Genomic DNA, 19921 nt, shown 5'->3' on the forward strand with positions numbered 1-19921 from the left:
GAGCAAGACATTGGGTTTGTGTCCATGGTAATAATACTGAGCCTTACAATGTCCTTATTGCATTTAATAAAGTTTTGGCTTTATTTTATCAGGATCAAGAGGAAATTGTGATATCCATTCCTAAACAATGTGATGTACTAAGCTATAATGCTGCAATTTTGATTTTTTTGGACTTTTTCATTTCCTCGCTATTGGATGCCACTCAACTCTTTTATTAATTCAATGTTAGCACACTTAACTCTCATTTGCTTTTGAGTTAAATATTCATGTGGAATCTCTGAACTTCAGAAAAAAAAAAAGAAAAAAAAAGAAAAAGAGATGAGAAATTGGAGAAATTCAACTTTTAACTCTTTACAGAATGTAATTTATGTCCTCTAATAGGAAGCACTCTGGATTAAACCCAGCCTGTATTGACTTGTCCTTAAGCAATCCCAATTTATCTCCTCTCCAGGGCTGCCACTTCCAGATACTCCAATCAATCCGTGAGTTATCAGCCCCTGAAGTTTGTGGCCTGAATTCATAAAGATTCATTTCAATAAAGTTTCTATTCAAAGGAGACTGCAAAATCAAACGATCCAATTACAGATTTATCAAATATTAATAAGGAAAAAAAAATCTTCCAGATCTTTTGGATGCCAACATCCTTCTCCCCTGGTGTCAGGAAAGTAATTAGCAGCTGGCTTTGATTAAATTCTTCCCTTGGAGATTGCTGCTCTCAGTTTGAGGGAGAGGAAGAATTGCACACGACAGGATTCCTGATTCCTCCTTTGAAAGCTTTTCTGGAAAAACCCACGTGGGTTCAGTGCAGGGAAACTCCTCTGTGCCCCAAACCTGCAGCTCAAACCTGAAGTTCATGCCCAGCTTTTCCTGAGATTTTTTTTCTTCAGGGATCTCCAGCATGGAGAGGATGTGGAGCTGTTGGAGAGTCCAAAGGAGAGGAAAAGCTGAGAGAGTTGGGATTGTCCAGCCTGGAGAGGAGAAACTCTGGGAAAACCCCAGAGCCCCTTCCAGGCCCTAAAGGAGCTCCAGGAGAGCTGGAGGGGGCAAGGGATGGAGGGACAGGACACAGGGAATGGCTGCACTGCCAGAGGGCAGGGATGGATATTGGGATATTGGGAATTGGGATATTGGGATATTGGGGTATTGGGATATTGGGAATTGGGATATTGGAATATTGGGATATTGGGATATTGGGATATTGGGAATTGGAATACTGGGAATTGGGATATTGGAATATTGGGAATTGGGATATTGGGATATTGGGATATTGGGGTACTGGGAATTGGGATATTGGAATATTGGGATATTGGGAATTGGGATATTGGAATATTGGGAATTGGGATATTGGGAATTGGGAATTCCTGGCTGGGCTGGAATTCCCAGAGCAGCTGTGGCTGCCCCTGATCCCTGGAATGTCCAAGGCCAGGCTGGAATACCCTGGGATAATAGAAGCTGTCCCTGCTCATGGCAGGGGTGGAATTGGATGAGCTTTAAGCTCCTTTCCAACCCAAACCATGCCATGATTCCAGGATTCTTCTCTCTTTCCTCTTGGCCCCTTGCAGCACAGGGAAGAGCCTCAGGAATTTCAGAACTTTCCCAGTCACCACCACCCCCTGCCTGAAAACTGAAACCTCAAACCTCATTTGGGATTGTCCTTCCGTGCCCAGACTTGCTGGAAACAGAGGAGCCAGAGATGCCCCTGAGAAGCTGCTGTGGTGCTCAAGTCCAGCAAAAAGTGAATTTTCAGCTGTTTCCTCTTCCAGGAACCCAGAGGATCTGTGCAAACTCTGTCCTTGGAGTCTTCAAAATTCTGGGATGAGATCCTGGAGTTCGACAGGGAACCCCAAACGAGGGTTTCATCCTTAGAGTTGTCCCTGGTGTTTTCCCCTTTGGATACAGAAGATTCTGGTCAAGTTTTGCTAAAAACCCCGGGATATCTTTTATTCCCATTGCCCATTTATCAGTGCAATGATGGATTGTGCCGGTGCTCCCAATTTTCCTAATGGCACCCATTAAACTTCATTAGGAGTGTGTTAAACCCGAGTTCAAATCGTTGGCATTGATTTTGCATCTCTAAAACCTGCTGGCAGCACAGCAGGGCCCGAGCCTGCCCAGCATTCCAGCCACATTCCCTGCGGTTCAGAAGGGCAGGGAGAGGGGCTGGGATCTCAGCCTGTGGTCCAGGGGGATATTTAGGATCACCCTGCAGAGCTGACAGCTCCCAGCCATCCTTTGTCACTGCCACAGCCAGGGAATTTTTAGCCTCCAAAGCCCAGCTCAGCTTTTTTTTTTTTGTTGTTTATCCATTTCATTCCCTATATTTATTTTTCCTCGCCCATACACTGAGGCTCCCCCTTCCCTTGACCTGCTAAACTTTGGGAATGAGGAATGTCTGCTCCTGAGTGCCAGGGAATCAGGGATGGAGAGGAGAGGAAAGGTTTTAATGTGCTCTTTTTCCACTAAATAAACATCCTCTGCCTATAGGAAGAGTAAACTTCCCCTGGAAATGGATGTGTTTATATGAGCAATCCCTTTCTTCTGGCATTTCCAGAGATTTGCTGGCTACCACTGGGAAAAGAGGCTTTTAAGTGAGTGGTGCAATTACACCAGATAAGTTTTTGCATGATTTGTTTTCTTTTTGGGAAGACATTTCCCCCTGGATGGATTGCTGTGAACCTGAAAGGGATTTCCTCCTTTATCTCAGGGTCTCATGTCCCTGCCCACTGAAATCCCAGTGACCAGGGGAGGAAAAGGCTTTTTTTTCCCCAGAAAACTGCTTGACTGGGGATTTACTGGGAATCCTTTACCAGCACAGCTTCCCCTGTGTCTGTAATCTCCCAGTTTGCATTTTTACCAAAAAGAAAGAATTTTATCAACCTTTCTAAACTGGGATGTGCCATTTCCAGGGACATCCTTCCAATAGCAGGCAGGAATAATCCTGCACCCAAATGGATCTGAGGTTGAGGCAGACATTCATTCACCTCAGCTTGGTTTGAAACAGAGAAATGGAGCTTTAAAAACTTTATAATTTGCCTGGTAGGGATTAAACAGGAATACTTTTTTCTGGGAAGATGAGCTGCTCCTCCTTGCTCACATGGGGTGAGTGAGGAAATTCCCAACTCCTTTTTCATCCCTTCAGGGATGCTCCCCCATCCAACACAGGGAATGATTGCAGCTCAGGTATTTTGGGAAATATTTATGTTTATTTGCTCCCACTCCAAATCTGGAAATGTATGGAATTTAGATATCAATAATTTAGTGCTGAGGCTGTCACCAAAAGCAGAAATAGTCTGGATGAAGTTTGAAATTACCTAAATTTGGTCCACACTGAAGCTGAACTTGGAAATTCCTTGAAGAGAGTTTGGGTGGAGAGATCCAGGAGGACGTGGAGCTCTGTCTTGGGATCTGCTGGTGGCAAAGACAGCAGGCTTGGAATGCTCCAAACCCTGGTGGTCCTGAGCCATCCATGTGCTCTGGAATGTGGCACTCCAGGCTCTGGGCTGGGGTCTGTGTGCCAGATGTGCTGGGTGCCAGCTGAGGAGACAGGTTCCCCTCAGAACTGCATCAAAATCAGCTTTTTATAGGCTGCTCCTTTTTTTTCATCCATCTGGGAAGTGTTAGAAAAATCTGAGGAGGCAGAATTCCTGCTTAAACCCATTGCCATGCCTAATGGGCTACTTATTCCACCAGATTCCTCATTTATTGTTTTTTTTTAAATAGATGGAGTCATATTTTTTAACCCTTATGGATGGAAAGCAAAAAGGTTTATGGCATGGTGTGCTGGCTGTGAGTTATGAGGCTGTTCCTGTCTGGCAGGGAATGAAAGAGCCCAGCATCTGGCAGAATGTGAAACCAGAAATCACAGAGCTTCCCACTCGGAGGAGCTGGGGTGCCTGATGGATGTTGTGATAAAATATCCCTTTTGATGGGTGAGGCAGGACACTTGGGGGCCCTTTCTGTCCAAGCTGATGGGTTTTAACCAAACCTCCTGGCTGGAAACTTGAGGGGATCAGTCACTGTGCAGCAGGGATGCTGAAAATCCCAAAACATTCCTCTTCTCCCTCATGTTTTAGGAGTGCTGGAGTTAGTGAGCTAGGTAGAGAAATCAGAGTGCAGGGATTGAATTAAAGTTTTTAGCAAAGTGAGTTAAAAAGCAAGTTCCAGATGTGAAGTTATAAACCTCTGATGCTTTTGATGCACTCTTCATGTCAAGTTATTTTCACTAAATTTCAATAAAGCAAAGCAGCTAATGTGAAGTTAGACCTCCAGTGCTCTCAACATCTTCTTCATGTCAGGTTATCTTAAATGATTAAAGCAGCTGATAGTTGCTAAAAGGCTGTTTATTGCAAACATCAGTCTTAAAAACAATCACAGTCATCAAAGTCTGTGCTAAGTTTTGTCACTCTGAAGTCCCAAAGAGAAAGAAGCTGTTCCTGTCAGAGTCCTGAGAAGCTGATGTTGCTGCAACAGCTCCTGTCTTCTGCTTAATGTTGCTGGCAAGCAAAATAATAGCAAAATAAAAAGCAATAACAAAGCAATGGCAAAAAGCAACAGCAAAAAGCAATGGCATAAAAGCAGTGGCATAAAACAGTAGCATAAAACAATGGCATGAAACAATAGTATAAAGCACTAACTCTCCTCAATATATAATCTTATATAAAATTTTTCCAACAAATTAACATGTAAACTCAAACCCCTACCTCTTAACCTATTAAAATTTTAATTTCTTAACACGTTAAAATATTTATAAACTACCTACATACGATCTATTTTGTTCCATCTAAAAAATATAAACACTATTCTCACTAGGGTTCTAGTTTGTCTAAACACTGTCTTAAATTAAGCTTCTAAAACCTGCACTAAAACATCAGTATGTTTCTAAACCTTCACCAAAACTTGTTCTTCTGCTCTGGTGTCTAAACCTTTCACTCATTAAAAGCATGAATAACAATCCTTCAAATTGCTGCATTTTGCTCTGTCAGGTATTTAAAGTTAAATCTCAACTCTGAGAGCATTTTCACTCTGCTGACAAACCTGGTTAGGTGCTGTTACCTAATTCTGCCATCAAACTCTTGTTCCTAATTTGGTTTTTTTTTTGCTGATTTACCTCATTCCATGGCACATTTCAGGAAGAAGAAGGAATAGTGGAATTTTCAGAGCACCTTCCTGGTGGGTTTAATATTCTCTTTTTTTTACCAGTTCAGGAATAACAAACAACCTCCTGACTTGTCACTGACAGATTCCTTTTTATTTTTTTTGTGTTGGAATGACTGAAAACTCCATTTTGCATGTGTCAACCTCCTCCTTTCTACAGGTAACTTAAAATAAAGGCTCTTCACTTTTCTCACACTGACTTCAGAAGAAAACATCAGACATTGCTCATCAAAAGTTCTGATAGGAACAGATGAGACCTGTGAGATGATCAAAGGGAGAGGGAGGTTTGCTGAAATTCCCTGTCTGTGTGATGGGTGAAATGCTGTGGGTTCCCATCCTGCATGGCAAAATTCAGCCTGCAAAGAGCAACCAAAGCTTGTTTGGTGCACACTGCTTGTGTTTTTAGTTGTCAGGAGGTTCCAAACAACAGAAAAAAAAAAAGGGAAATCAGTGGGGATAATGATTGTTTGATCTGTGGGATGAATCAGTATTATCCTCTGGGATAAATCAGAAGAAGTGAGATCATTCCTGGTCCATTTTACTGATTCACTGCTGATTTTTGTTTTAATTTTAAATTTCACTTACCTCCCAGACAGATGCACAACTTTGACAGCCCCAGCATCATTTAGTTGGAGTTGAATTAATATTTCCTTCAAACTTGTAGATGAACTCTAAAAACCCAGAGATGCAACAACACAATTTTCTTAAATTTGTATGTTTTTTTTTTTTCAACTCCACACAGCAGACCCAACATTTTGTGCTGTCTCCCAAATCTTCAGCTTTGACAGAAGGTACAAATCAGTGTCTGGTGTGTCTAACAAAAGGCAGCATCAACACATCTCTGTGTACTTGAATATTCAAATGCACATCTTTATTCATCTCCTTCCAAAGTCACTCATCACCAGCTCTGGGCACGAAGCACAACGAGCTGGGAGCTCAGAGGGACCAAGGAGAGCCCTGAGGTGATGAGATCATCACTTCATCCCCCAAAACTCAGCATCCCCTGGGAGCAATCCCAGCTCAGCAGAGCCTGAATAGCTCAGGAGGAAGGAGAGGGGATCCTCCTGGTTTGCCCATCCCTCCTGCCCTGAACAGAACAACTTTTGGAGAGAGGGAAGAAAGCCTCGAGGCCGAATGTTTAGCTGAGTGAATCAGTTTGGTGTGGAGAACCAGCAGAAGAGCTGAATCTCTTTTAGCATTTTTATTTTATACTGTGCTTGCTTTTTTCACTGCCTTCAGCTCCCCCCTGGGACCCAGTTTTGGCTGCACTTATTTCCCTGTTCCTTTGGGAGCCTTTTGGGAGTGAATGAACTTGTGGAAAAAGTGGCATTTCTTGTTAGCCTGGGCTCTGTGGAGCTGATAAAGCGGGTGGATTTGGAAAGGTCAGCCAGGCAGGGTGGCTGTGGGCTGTGACATCTCTTTTGTAGCACATCACTGCCTGCTGTGAGCTGAGGATGCTGGGGAAGTGTCCCTGGCTGCAGAGCTGTCACCCTGCCAGGGCAGGGGAAATGAAGGCAGCGCTCCCTGGGGCACCTCCTGAATATTTATGGTGGCAGCAGCCAGGATTTCCATGGAGCTGCTCAGCCTGGGGGGAGTCTGGAGCTGATTTTGCTGCTGGATTTGCAAAGCTGCCAGGAGCCATCCCAAAAGCCAGATGAGAGCCCTGGGTGCACAGCAGGGCTGTGACAGCCACCCCAGCCAAGCCACACGTCCCTGGCTGGGCTGAGACTGCTGGGCACAGTGGGATACAGCCCATCAGAACACACTGACCACCCCAAAAAACACCTCAGGGGTGATGAGGAGGGAAAGAACCAACTCACACCAGCCAATGAGCTGGACTTGGAAAGTGTGGATTAGTGCTTGGAAACTTTGCACTTGGAGACTGTGAATTAGCACTTGGAAATCTTGAATTAGGACTTGGAAATCTTGAATTGTCTTGGAAATCTTGAATTGAGTTGTAAATCTTGAGTTAGGACTTGGAAATCCTGAATTAGCACTTGGAAATCTTGAACTGACTTGGAAATCTTGAATTGAGTTGGAAATCTTGAGTTAGGACTTGGAAATCCTGAACACACTGATCACCATAAAACACCCCAGGGGTGAGGAGAAGGGGGAAAGAACCAACTCACACCAGCCAAGGAGCTGGACTTGGAAAGTGTGAATTAGTGCTTGGAAACTTTGCACTTGGAGACTGTGAATTAGCACTTGGAAATCTTGAATTGACTTGGAAATCTTGAATTTAGTTGGAAATCTTGAACTGGCACTTGGAAAGCTTGAATTAGCACTTGGAAATCTTGAATTGACTTGGAAATCTTGAACTGACTTGGAAATCTTGAATTGGGACTTGGAAATCTTGAATTTACTTGGAAATCTTGAATTGACTTGGAAATCTTGAATTAGGACTTGGAAATCCTGAATTAGGACTTGGAACTCTTGAATTGACTTGGATATCTTGAATTAGCACTTGGAAATCCTGAACACACTGATCACCCTAAAACACCAAGGGATGAGGAGGAGGGAAAGAATCAACTCACACCAGCCAAGGAGCTGGACTTGGAAAGTGTGAATTAGTGCTTGGAAGTCTTGAATTGACTTGGAAATCTTGCATTAACACTTGGGAATCTTGAGTTAGAACTTGGAAATGTTGAATTGACTTGGAAATCTTGCATTAGGACTTGGAAATCTTGAATTAGCACTTGAAAATCTTGAATTTACTTGGAAATCTTGAATTAGCGCTTGAAAATCTTGAATTAGGACTTGGAAATCTTGAATTGATTTGGAAATCTTAAATTGACTTGGAAATCTTGAGTTAGGACTTGGAAATCTTGAGTTAGGACTTGGAAATCCTGAACACACTGATCACCCCAAAACACCCCAGGGATGATGAGGAGGGAAAGAACCAACTCACACCAGCCAAGGAGCTGCTTGAACCCTGAGCTCTTGGGACAGAGCCCAGCTGTGCCACAGATCCCTGGGAGTGTCCAGGGCCAGGTTGGAGCACTCTGGGATGGTGGGAGATGTCCCTGCCCATGGCACAGAGTGGGACAAGATGGACTTTAACCACCCCAAGCCTTCTGCTGCTTTTCCTTCCCCTCTCTGTCCCTTCCAGCCCCTCTCCTTGCCTGGGCAGTGCTTTAAACACTTGTTTAAGCCGAGCCCAGCAGCTCTCAGCAGCAAGAAAAGCCAGCTCTGTGTGTTTGTGCACTGACTGCTGATTGCCTGGGTCACAGAAAATGGGCTGGGCTCAGATTATTGCCTTTGTCCACGTTCCTGACCTTTTCCCTCACATATTGCGTGGCCTGAGGGTGGAGGAAGGAGGATTAAAGGTTAAGAAACCTCTCTTGAAAGAGTTAGGATGCCTAAATGTTTAAAATGTTTCCTTTCCCCAGTAATTCCAATCTATATTAAAGCTAAAACCCTTCTGAGAGGTAATAAAACAGAGCAGTGGAGGAGATCATTGGGAAGATTAGGAGGAAGAGACTTAAGGGCTTACTCTTGATGCTCCTGGGTTTATACTTTGTTCTTGTTTTACTCTGTCAATCTCTTCCAGTGTTTCTCCCAGCGATTTTGTTGTGTTTTGATGGAGCAGGGAGGGTGCTGCAAACTAGCAGGGAGAAGCTTGTTGTGATTGAGTGGAGGGGGAAGAACATTCCTTTGCACATTTTTCAGTGTTCCTGTTATATCTCAAATTTAGAAAGTAACAAGAAGCAGCATCCAGTTTTCATTAATGCTTCAGGGTTTTTTTGGGGGGTTTTTTTGGTTGATTTTTATTTTTTTTTGGCACATATGTTTTCATTTCCAGGCATCCAAAGGAGAAGATGAAATTCCTCCTTCCCAGCCAGCACTGGAGGACACCAGGACCAGCAGATTCCTGGGATTTTGGTGCCAGGTAACCTCCTTGGGTTATCCCTAAATCCAGCAGCAGTGGGAAGTACAGTGAGGGATTTTTTGGGACAAAGGGTGGTGCTGTGACTGCTTCCCTTATGTGAACGTTCCTCTTGACACAGCCTGGCTGGTGGCCCACATTAATTTACTCCAAAAAAAAGAAAAAAAAAAGGAAAAAGAGATGGTATTCACGTTCTTGGAGGAGCTGTGTGTTCCATCTGGATACTGCAAACCTGTGAACCCTGTCCAAATAACTCCTGTGTTCTCCTCACTTGGGTTTTGTGCATCTTGTCAGTTAAATATATCCGAGAGCTCCCGAGGCAGGAACGCCCTTGGGAGATGCTCCCATGGAAAATTTGCTCCCATGGAGAATCTGCTCCCTGATTAAATCCCAGGAATTCTGTCTGGGATGACAGGTCAGTGTTGGCAGGAATTCCAGAGAATTCCCACAGGCCTGGAGCTCGCTGTGGGGACAGGGGGATGCTGAAAGGTTCCTCTCCCTCTTAATTTCAGCGTTTCTATGGAAACAGATCCCGAGCAGGAATCGTTCTTTCCTGCTTTTTCTCATCCTGCTTTCGTCAGTGGGAAAAAGTGAAACTTTGGGATGAAAGCCAGGGCAGGCAGCAGCAGGTGTTGCTGTGGGAGCAGGACCAGGCTGCTCACGTTCCTCTTCACTCCCAAACCCAAATGCGTGGAAATACAGACTCCAAAAGTTCTTATTTGGGAGATGATTTCTGAATTTTATTCAAAAAGTGCCTTGTGTGACCGTGCCTTCAGACAGAGAATTGCCACCAGCTGGAAGGGAAGGAAGCTGCAGAGTTTTCCAGATTTCTCCTCACCCCCTGACCTGGAGCACCTCCAGCTTGGGTCTCAGGAATAAAAACCCAAACTCTGAGCTCTGTGCCATTGTGAAAATAAAATATTATTTTCATGAAAGAGCATTTGGATGAGAAGAGTTTGGGGCCTGGCCTGTGTTTGTCAGGGAGATGAAAACCAGCAGCTTTTTGCTGTCTGAGGCATTTGGGTCTTGTCTTCATCACCACAAGAAGTGCAGGATAAGGAGGTGCAAGCTGGGGGTGACATTTGGGAAGAGAAATCCCTCTACAAGTCATGAGTGAAGCAGCTTCTTGGCAATGAAAACTCCAGGAATTGTTTTCCCTTTGGAGATAAACTTGGAAGTCTGGACACTGAGTGCTTGGCTGGAGAGGGACCTGGAGCTCTGGGGGAGCAGGACCTGGTGCATCCGATGGGTTTGGTGCTTTTGAGGGATTTCTGAAACTCCTGGGGGCTGTCACGAGTGTCACAGCAGGGTCACAGCTTCCACTGCCAGGTGTCTCCTGACCAATCACATTTTGTTTCATACCTGCCTGGGCCAATCCTTCAGTCCCAACTGCCCCAGCACCTGGCAGAAATGAGGAATAACTCCAAGAATTCAGGTTGTTGCTGGTCCAACTGGGCTGAACCTCTGGCTGCATTCAGAGAGGAGGGAGTGAAAGGGGAAGGAGGATGGCGAGCACGTGGACAGGTTCAATCCCAAACCAAACAGGAGAGTTTCTCACAGCTTGCTTGGGATTAAATCTCTTTTTGGGAGGTTGCTGCTGTCTGTGGTGCTCAGGGACAAAGAACAGAGCTCAGAGAGATGATCTCTGTGACAGGAGGGAGAGCTGGCCTTGCCCTCTTTGTCACCCTGAGAAGGGAAAGCAGAACTGTCCAAGGATTTTGAGTTTTTCCCAAATCTCCCCATCCAGAGCTGGGCTGGAACCCTGATGGGATCTAAGCTGGGTTTAACTCTTAAGTTCAGCACCTTGTCAAGGTCTTCTGCAGCAGCCAGCTCTGCTCTGTGTCCTACCCTCTCAGATTTCTCTCGAAAAACCTCTGCTGCTTTAGTCACACAGAAAAGAAAGAGTTAAACTTTATTATTTCTCCTTTTTTTCTTTTTTTTTTTTTTTTTTTTAAGGGCCTGCCTTGCTGTAAGTTTTGGTATTTAAAATTAATGAAGAAAATGAGAAAATAATGTGGCTCAGATTACTCCTCCTCAGCTGTTTTGCTTTTTCTGGCAAATTGCTGCTTGTAGACGTCTGGCATTTTATTTCTTTTTGGGATTTTTTTTTTTTTTTTAAGCATTGACATCTCTCTTCATGCTCTATATAACTCCTTCTTGGGAATTATGTGATGGATGGATGGCCCCTCATTCCTTGTCCTGCTCCTCAGGGCATCCTTTTGCAAAACCCTTCTCCCCCTCTTCCTTCCCTCCTCCAACCTGTGGGCGTCTGACTCAGAGAGCTGGGGACTCATTCTGGAGTTTTCACGTGAAACTTCTCATTAATTAACTTGTGACTCAACATGTTCACTTTAGAAAAAATGGAATTTGTAGTCTTGCTTTTGGAATTCTCATTGTAGCCCTAAAGAAGGTTCTGGCACTGGACCCAGGCTTGGAAGGAAAAGATCTTCTGGAAGCAGCGAGGTTCTTGCACGAGTGCAGGTACAGAGGGGAGAGCTCTACCCATATTGCCCTGCTCAGCTGTGCCACTCAAATTCTCCAGGTCAAAATCCTGGTGCTGAGCCTGGTTGGGCATCTTCCACCATGCTGGGTTGAGTGTCTTCCATCACATTGTGTTGAGCATCTTCCATCACATTGAGTTGGGTTCTTCCATTACATTGGGTTGGGTACTTCCATTACGTTGGGTTGGGTTCTTCCATTACATTGGGTTGGGCATCTTCCATCACTTTGGGCATCTTCCATCACGTTGGGTTGGGTGCTTTCCATCACACTGGGTGCCTTCCATCACATTGGGTTGAGTGTCTTCTATCATGTTGGATTGGGAATCTTCCGTCATGTTGGGTTGGGCATCTTCCATTGTCTTGGATTGGGCATCTTCCATTATGTTGGATTGGGCATCTTCCATTATGTTGGATTGGGCATCTTCCATCACTTTGGGCATTTTCCATCATGTTGGGTTGAGCATCTTCCATCACACTGAGTGTCTTCCATCATGTTGGGTTGGATGCTTCCATTACATTGGGTTGAACATCTTCCATTGTTTTGGGTTTGGCATCTTCCAGTGTGTTGGGTTGGGCATCTTCCATCACTTTGGGCATTTTCCACCAAGTTGGATTGGCCGTCTTCATCATATTGAGCTGGGTCTTCCATCAGGTTGGATTGGGCATCTTCCATCATGTTAGGTTGGGTGTCTTCCATTGCATTGGGTTTGGCATCTTCCAATGTGTTGGGTTGGGCGTCTTCCATCACTTTGGGCGTTTTCCATCACGTTGGTTGGGTGTCTTCCATTTCCACACGTCCCCCAACCCCTCCATCTGCCAAGTGAGGAGGAGATAACGAGCGTGGGGGTCCTGGCAGCAACTCCTCAGTTCTCCTGAGGTTTGGGAAGTTCTGCGTGTCCGGACACCACCTCCATCGGAGCAGGGCAGGGCCACCCCAAAAGGAGACATTTCCAAAGGATTTGTCCCATTCCTACAGCCACACTTGTGCTCCTCAGAGGGGACCTCCCTCCTTGTGGACTTTTAATGTCCATAAAACCCCCAGGTTTCTCCTCCTTCCACTTTGCACTTCAGGAATGGTTGGAAAACTGAAGGAAAAATCGTTAAACCAAAGCAATTGAGTTGAACATCTAACTTCAAGCCCAGGGCCAAACCTCTGACAGGAAAAACAACTCCTGAACCCAAATAAGTCCAATAAAAGCTCCAAAGTTAATCTTGAACTTGAGCTCTCAGGATTGGGGTCATTAAAGTTATTAAAATCCAGTTGTTGGAGGGCTGGGGGACTCCGTAAAGGAATCTGCGGCTCAGGGAGGAATTTTGCCCGGGGGGATTTCCTGGTTAATGCAGCTGTTGACTGGCAAATTGCTGTGCTGGCTGGGATGCTTCCAGATGGAATTGCTGCTGCTGCTGGAGGTGAAGGCAAAGAGTGGGAAAAACTCCCAATAATTCAACCCCTGTGTGGGATTCCTGCTGCACTGTCCCAGCTATAAATATTAAACCTGGATTTGGGATGGGATTTCAGCGCTGGCTCCTCTTCCCGACCTCATCCATCTCCAGGCTGGAGGGGTGGGCTGCAGGATGCTGCTCTCCTCTCCTTATCCATTTTTCCTCTCCTTATCCATTTTTCCTCTCCTTCCATCAATCATTCTAATGGCAAACTGGGGGAAAAAGGAGTTTAAAAATCCCTATTTATCTGTAGAACCAGATCCAGCTCTGCCCCACAACGCAGGGGAGTGGAAAAGCTCCGGATTTTGGGATCTGGGGGATGAAAGATCCCACACTACTCCGTGTCTGCAGGGAGGTGACTTTCCAGGGTCACAGAGTGCTGGATTTATTCCTCTGAGGGCTCTAAACCCTCTTTGCAAGGGGCACGTTTGAGTTATGAGTTGCAGCTCCACCGAGTCCCCAGGTCTGGGAAGAAACGATCCCCCAGCTCATTGTAAATGCAGGCAGGCCTGCAGTAAATGGGATTCAATTAGCAGGAAAAAGCTTGGAAAAGCAGAGTTTCTTTGCTGTTAGGAAGGCTGGAAGAGGGGGAAGAGGGCAAGCCTGGGGTTGCTGGGCCAGACTGGTGCCTGGTTTGTGCTGCGCTGGGGGAAGTTGCTCTGGTTTGTATTAAATTTTAGATTATGTAAGGTTGGAACTGAGTCTGAGTGATTTAAGTTGTACCAGGCTGAGTTTTGAGTCCCAGCTCTGATAACTTGAAACATTTCTTGCCAAGCTGCAGAGCACTCTCCTGTTAGACAGGAGATATCACCCAGTAATCTTTCGCTTCATGAGAAAATTCATCTATTAAACCAAAGTTTTACACTATAAAATGTGTTTAATGTTATTTTTTGAGTGGACAACAAGTTTTTTCAACCTGCCTACCACTGCTGTGGCTTCCTCATCCCTGGAAGTGTCCAAGGATGGGTTGGACAGCCTGGGATAGAGGAAGATGTCCCTGCCCATGGCAGGGGTGGAACTGGATGGGCTTTGAGGTTTCTCCCACCCTAAACCATTCCATGATTCCACGATTTGGAGTTTTCACTGAAAACACAAAACACTTCCAGCTAATACTTTTTATAAACCCCAGAACCATTTCATTTTTTTGGAAGACCTTTTCAGAGAGAGGAAAAAATAACATTTGAAGAGCTTTGCTGGCTAAACCTGAGAAAAAGTCTGTTACTTAATTCCCTTGTAGGAGCGTGTTCAGTTCCACAAATGCAGAGCTGCTGCAGGTGTGCGAGGGGGTGATAAGTGCTGTTCACACACTCAGCAAAGCAATGTGGAAATAAATGACCACATTCCTGATTATTTGGAGCTCCTGACGGATTCCTCACGGGGAGGAAACAGCCAGTCCAAACAGACTCAGCCCTGAACTTGTGTTTAAAGGGTGAAACTCTCCGAAAACGCAAAATGAACGGAAAAGTCCCAACTTTGCAGCCAGGAATTTTAACAATTATTGCACAGTGCTGCTCTCCTGCCTTTCCCCCATCCTGCCCAGGCTGTTGTGATGGATGCAGCTCATTCCCAGGCAGAGAGCATCTCCAGCACAGTGAAATCCCCCTGTACCGGCAGAGCGCAATCATTAGGCTGATTTTGCTCCGTAATGAGGTGTTGTGGAGTACAGCTCCATTGAAAAGCCTTTAAATAATGTTAGCATTGAATATAATAACCTTCCAGGGAAATCAAATCCCTCGCCGCCCCTGGTTCTGCCTCTGAAAGGGAATCAATTTTCTTTGCCTGATAGCTTTCCCCAGCACTTAACACGGGAGGCGGACGGCACTCATTGTGAGGCTTGCCCAGGAACTGCCTGCTGAAGGTCAGATCTTGGGGGGGAAAAAAAAGAAGGAAAAGAAAAGAAAACAAGGTTTGGTGACCCCTATGCTGATGGGAAGGAGCTGCTGCAGCTGCTGGGGTGGGGAGAGGGGCTGGAGTGCTCGTGGTGGGGTTTGTTGGTGGGGTTTTTAATTGCAGCTACAATGAGGCTGTGTGTGTGTGTTCCTTAAAATTCCAATCAGGAAGCCAATCCTAGCCTGGGTTTGGGCTTGGTGGCTGTTTGGGTGTCCCTGGTTTAGCTGCAGCATCCTTGGCTTGCACAGTCCGAGCCAGCTGGAGCATCCAACACGCTTTGGAGACAAAGCAAGGCAAGGAATAAATCCAAAAATCCCTCACTCGTGGCTGGCTGCAGGGAAATTCCCAGCAAAATGCAAAATCAGGGAGTCCTTCAATAACCCCCCTTAATTCCCCTCCTTGGGGCTGTTCCCTGGGTTTGCTGCTCTCTGTGAGAACCAGGAATGAATTTTGGGGTGGAACCAGGAATGAATTTTGGGGTGGAACCAGGAGTGCTCAGGTAATTCCTGTAGCACAACTCCCAGAAAATCAGGATGAACGAGCACCCAAGTGTTGTTCTCAGCTACACAGTTTAAAACTGCTGTTATTTTTATCTTGCTTATGGTTTCTGTATTCTCAAAATCTTTTACTAGACAATCATATTCATAACGTTTTCCTGATTCATCCTCCCCAACATCCAAGGATAACAGGGGCAGGATTTGGCCCAGGATGGATCCTCTGCAAAATGCAGATTGTGCAGCACAGGGAATGAAATGTCAGAGTGGGGGTTCAGGTGCTGAGAGGGAGAAAATCCCACTGGGAAATCGTTTTCCCCATAAAATCCCAACTGCAGAGTGTCACCATAATGCGCCCTAATGACGGGGAGGGAGAGGAATTTTAGAAAGTGGTTTTGAAAAAGCTCTGGAATCCATCTGGATTCTCTTAGGAACAAGCAAAACCTCATCAGGGACCACTTCAAAGCCCATTTCCTCCTGCTTAAATTATCTCATGTGTGCCTGCTGCTGCATGGACAGTGTTCCATTAGGGATGATTTTTGACTCTGCCTAATCCGAACAAACTGCACAATATTCCAGGAGTGATTTCCAATTTGTTGGGAGCCCTGATTCCTGCAGATAGCCTGGCTTGGCTTTGGGGGTGGATACAGGGGGGAATTCACAGCCCTCCTGCTTGGTGTCCTTTGGAAAATGGAATTAATTGGGGTTTTTCAGGGAGTTTGGCATTATTCTAGTTATAATAGTGTGAGTTGTTCTAATGGTGTTGAGATTTAAATTATATTTATTTTTATATTTTATTTAATTTTATATTTTATTTATTTATATATTTATATTTAGATTTATATTTGCATCTATTTCTATTTCTATTTCTATATTTCTATTTCTACTTCCTATGTCTATATCTATATCTAATCTAATCTATATCTATCTATCTCTATCTCTATCTCTATCTCTATCTCTATCTCTATCTCTATCTCTATCTATCTCTAATCTATATCTATATCTATATCTATATCTATATCATCTATATCTATATCTATATCTATATCTATATCTATATCTATATCTATATCTATATCATCTATATCTATATCTATATCTATATCTATATCTATATCTATATCTATATCTATATCTAATCTATATCTATATCTATATCTATATCTATCTATTTATAGAAATAGTGTATATGTATATATTTTATCTATAGGCCCTAAAAATCCATAATAAAGGGTTTAGCCCCCCAAAACTTTACTAGGCCATAAAATTTATATTGAAGGGAGTTTAAATCCCCCTAAAACTTTGATAGGACATAAAAATTCATGTTGTGTGGATGTTTAAAGAAATGAAATTTTCAGGGAGTTGAAGTTTGTACCTACTGGAGGTGAAGCTGTGTGGATAATGAATTTTTAAAACAATTAATGGGTGAAACTGAGAGAAAGTAGATTCAAATGATTTTTTTTTTCTTTGGTGTCAACCTAAATTTCCTTATATCCTAGAGGAGCTCTGCAGGGGAATTTTGGGGTTGGTTAATCCCATTGATGTTTAGCATATTTATTTTTATTTTTCCAATTTTACCATCTTGGAATGAGGCATTAGGAGGAAACATTCTGAATCTATCCAATTCCGAATTCACACCTCATCCCTCCCAAAACACTGCTCTGCTAATTTTAAACGAATCCCTAAATTTATGCTCCACAGAAGGAAAACAAGTGGTAAGAACAGACTGGAATTTTTGGCTGAGAATTTCAGAGATGCAGCCCTGGGGAGGATGCTGATGGGGAAGAGCAAGAGGTGACTCCTGGGACATCCTGGAGAGGTTTTGCACATTCCCTGCCCCTTTCCCACACAGATTCAACCTCTCTCCACGTCCAAACCCCATTTAGGAAAACAAAGAAAATAAAAAACCACAGCAGCACCAAGCCTGCCTTGGAATCTGCACCCCTGAAATAATCCACTGAAAAATTCCTGTGTTTTCAATAAGGTGTTTCAGGTGTTATTTCACACCTGGATATTTGCTAATTCTGTGCAGACAGGAGAAAAAAAAAACCAAAACAAAGCAGGGATGAGATTTTTCCACAGCTCTTTTTGCTCAGCGAAGGGAATCGAAGATGAAACGTTCACGAGGTGCCACAAATCAATATCAGCCCTGACACGTTCCTGCCTTGCATGAAGGAGTAAAGGGGATGGAAAATACGTGGAAAAGCAATATTCCTGTGCACAGACACTCTGTGTGTGATCTGATGGGCAGTGAGGGATGTTCCCCCAGCTGGGAACACGCCAAACACGACCTGAGAACAAAGAATTCAGAGCCAGGATGAACCAGCTCCCCCTGGGCTCCCTTTTATTAAAACAAATGATATTCGTGTTTTGTGAAGTTCATTTATCCTACAGCTGAAGAATTAGGGGATTTTTATTCCCTGGCTGGAGAATTTTATTTGCTTTAAGTGTCTGAATAGCCAAACCATATCCAGATTTTTCCATGGGCACAGCTGGTGCAGAGTGGGATGCCAGGAAAAGACCAAGGAACCACAGCAATAAATAAATTGTGGGGTTTTTAGAACATGTCCCTTAAAATATAACTCTTTTTCTGCTGCTTTGCTGTAAAAAGGGTGTCCTGTGTGGTTTTGCACAGTTTGAAATCAGGGTTTTGGCAGGGGCTGGGAGGGATTTTTGGCAAAATGTGGGTGAGGTTTGGCAAGGCTTTGACAAAGAACCAGGGAAAATCAGATTTGGATTGCACAGAGAGCAAGGACACACACAGGACACAAGGACACACACAAGGACACACTCAAGGACACACACAAGGACATTTTGGCAAGAGGCAAATCCCTCTCTTTTGGCCCCCTGCAAACCCCAGGTGGGAACTGCTGACCATGAGCCATCTTTTGGGAATGATGGAGAGGAGGGAGCAGATCCTGAGGAGGGCAGGGAAGAAGAGCTGTGGGCAGGGTCTCAAATGCTCCTCATTGTCCCATAAAATCTGTGAATAATTTAATTAATCTGGGAAGAATAATTATTTGATGAATTTAGGAAGGATTTCTTCCCTTTGAAGGTGGGGATGCCCTGGCACAGAGAAGCTGTGGCTGCCCCTGGATCCCTGGAAGTGTCCCAGGCCAGGTTGGAATAACCTGGGATAGTGAAAAGTGTCCGCCCATAGACTGGGATAGGTTTTAAGGTCCTTCCCAACCCAAACCATCTGGAATTCTGTGATCCATGTGATGGAAAAGGTTGGACACCATTGCAAAGATGGAGCTACCTCGTGCCTGCTGTTCCATTGGGATTTTAATTCAGGGCATTCTGGGTCTTACAGAACTAATTTGGTGCTTTAATGGGCAGAGACTCCAGGTGGTTGTGGTGTGATTGGGAATTTCCAGCTCCCCTCACCTCCCCGTGACACGAGTGACAAAATAAATAAATAAAGCCACAATGTCAAACACCCCTCTCAGGGAAACTGGGATCGCATTAAATCCCTCTGATTTACACCCATTACTCACAGAAAAACACAGCCTGGAGAGCCCAGGAGAAAATGAAGGTGTGATTTCCTCAGCTGCCACTCCTGGCCTTGTCCTCTGTCATTTCAAAAGGCTCAAAACCACTTCAGACCCTCCCGCAATCTCCCCGTGCCTTTGTCTGCTGTGCCTTGTCAGGCTCCATCCTCCCGGCTGCCCTGCAACCTTTGGGCTCTTTAGCCCTGGAATAATGTCATCCCATTTTCTTTGTTGCCACAGAGGCCTTAATTAAGGCTCCTTAATTAGGGATACTGTAATCAGAACACGCCGGGTTTTTTCCCGTCGGAGTCGGAAACGCTCGGATGGGACGGAGGGCACGTGTGGGATGGGTTCATCCAGCTCCAGTTTTTCTCCCAGCAACACAAATTATAATTTGGAATTGCTGGGAGTGTTTGCCTTTCTCTGGAGGTGGTTGGAATCTCTCCTTGGTGCCAGCGCTCATGGCGCCGTTCCCGCGCGGGTTTTTCCCTTTGGAATTTGCAGGAAGAGTTTCCATTTTGCCCAGCCCAGTTTTCATTTTGTGGTTGGTGACCTCAGCGTGAGCAAGAGCCACCTGGGATGTGGCACAAGCCACCCTGGACACTCACAGCTTTGCTTCATTAACACTGGGGAAGTGTCTGAAGCAAAAAAAAGAGAAAATTACATTTTTTGGATGTTATCTTGGATTTTCCATGTAAATTTTAATCAGAAATACATTTTTATTGCAAGGCTGCTGTTGGCTGGTGTCCTTGTGTGATTCCAAATCGCCTCCCCAGGAGCAGAGGGGATGGTGCCAGGATTTGGAGGTGCCTGCAGCCTTGGGCATTTTTGGGATCAGGAGGGATTTTTCAGCCCCAGCATGGGCACAGAGAATCATGGAATGGTTTGGGTTGGAAGGACCCTAAAGCCCATCCCATTCCATGGGCAGGGAGACCTTCCACTATCTCAGGTTGTTCCAGCCTGGAAATGGATCCAGGGCTGAGCATTTTCCTCGTGGATTTGTTGGAATTCCCAACATTTTGTGTCCAACCTGGCTGAATGGCCAGGAATGCACTGGGAATG

The sequence above is a fragment of the Catharus ustulatus genome, chromosome 7 (genome assembly GCF_009819885.2).
Source record: "Catharus ustulatus isolate bCatUst1 chromosome 7, bCatUst1.pri.v2, whole genome shotgun sequence".
NCBI classification, from domain to species: Eukaryota; Metazoa; Chordata; class Aves; order Passeriformes; family Turdidae; genus Catharus; species Catharus ustulatus.